This window comes from Nanorana parkeri, unplaced genomic scaffold (assembly GCF_000935625.1).
Source record: "Nanorana parkeri isolate BGI_ZX_2015 unplaced genomic scaffold, ASM93562v1 scaffold371, whole genome shotgun sequence".
NCBI classification, from domain to species: Eukaryota; Metazoa; Chordata; class Amphibia; order Anura; family Dicroglossidae; genus Nanorana; species Nanorana parkeri.
The window spans coordinates 1,308,106-1,309,723 of record NW_017306639.1 but is presented as its reverse complement, the minus strand read 5'-3'; the positions used below and the strand labels follow the sequence as shown (position 1 = coordinate 1,309,723).

At 50.4% G+C, this 1,618-nt stretch overlaps 1 protein-coding gene across 1 annotated transcript in view; it reads left to right on the top strand.

Annotated features, from left to right (window-relative positions):
- LOC108789037 (oocyte zinc finger protein XlCOF7.1-like) overlaps window positions 1-1,618 on the top strand; it is a 32,259-nt gene that overhangs the window by 22,649 nt on the left and 7,992 nt on the right. The gene's annotated exons all lie outside the window — the stretch shown is intronic.

Genomic DNA, 1,618 nt, shown 5'->3' with positions numbered 1-1,618 from the left:
CTGTCACTGCTAGCTCCGCACAATCGTTTTCTATGTACTTTTATTTACTTTTTTCACTCTTTTTCTGTTCTGCTCGGTGCCTCTGAGGGACCGAGCAGAACAGCCGAGCCAAATGCCGCTCGGCGGTATCAGCTATTCTCTCACTGCTGTTCGGGATCTTTCAGAATAGCCCGAACAGCAGTGTGAAGCCTGCCGGAGGTTCGGCTCAGCCGATCCAGATGTTGGATCGGCTGAGTCGAACTCCTTCTGCACTTCGGGTCAGCCGAACATGCTGAGCATGTTCGGCCGATCCGAAGCCACAGGAAGCAAGCCGATGTACGGCTGAAGTAAGCCGTACCAGCCTGAAGTGAATAGCCGAACAGTGTTCGGCTCACTTCACTTCTGATCGGTCATTCACTCGGCTGCCCTCGGCAGCTTTGTGAATAGACCCCAAAGTCTTCACGCGGGGGGCCAAGTGTGGCAAATCTTATTGGGGAAAATTACAAAGTGATAATAAAGATCTATATAGAGGGATCAGGACCTCCTTCCTCCTGCTGGGGATCCCTCTAGTGATAATAAAGATCTATATAGAGGGAGCAGGACCTCCTTCCTCCTGCTGGGGATCCCTCTAGTGATAATAAAGATCTATATAGAGGGATCAGGACCTCCTTCCTCCTGCTGGGGACCCCTCTAGTGATAATAAAGATCTATATAGAGGGATCAGGACCTCCTTCCTCCTGCTGGGGACCCCTCTAGTGATAATAAAGATCTATATAGAGGGAGCAGGACCTCCTTCCTCCTGCTGGGGACCCCTCTAGTGATAATAAAGATCTATATAGAGGAATCAGGACCTCCTTCCTCCTGCTGGGGATCCCTCTAGTGATAATAAAGATCTATATAGAGGGATCAGGACCTCCTTCCTCCCGATATTCAGGAATAAAGGGGAAATCTTCCATATTGAACACGTGTTCCAGTGACAGTTGTCTGAGCGAGTTCTGTCACTTTGTAGCGATTCCCTTTCATTTCTTGTTTTGTCTTCTTGGCAGGAAGTGACGGTAACTCTCCCCAGACGGGTTACAGGAAAATACAACCTCAATGGGGGTTTCTGTCCCCAGCTACTCTATCCAAAGCTAAGCAGGAAGTGTATTGTAGGTTTGGGGTGATGGAAGCGCTCATATGGCGTTGGAAATGTTGACATTACTTTAATAAAGAGCTACAGAAATCCTCGGCCCGCCCGTCCTTCTACAGAACAATAAAATGGGGTCTATGAGTATGTAGCGCTCCCCCCCCCCCCGTAGGAGCCGCTGGTGCCCGGTTCACTTCTAGTCTGTCTAGGGCAGGGATGTCCAAGCTGCGGCCCTCCAGCTGCGGTGGAACTACGAATCCCATGAGGCTTTGCAAGATTCTCACAGCCACAGGCATGACTCCCGGAGAGAGATGCATCATGGGATTTGTAGTTTGAACAGCTGGAGGGCCTGTGCTTGGACATCCCCGGTCTAGGGGATGATCTTCAGCTGCCCACCCATTAGCGCTAACCACCGTTCTTCTATTGGCCGTAAACTGAGGTCCGCTCCGGTAGTAAAATGCTAAGTCGACGATTTATTGAACATCTTCACTGGGGAGAGAGGATATGGGGGGG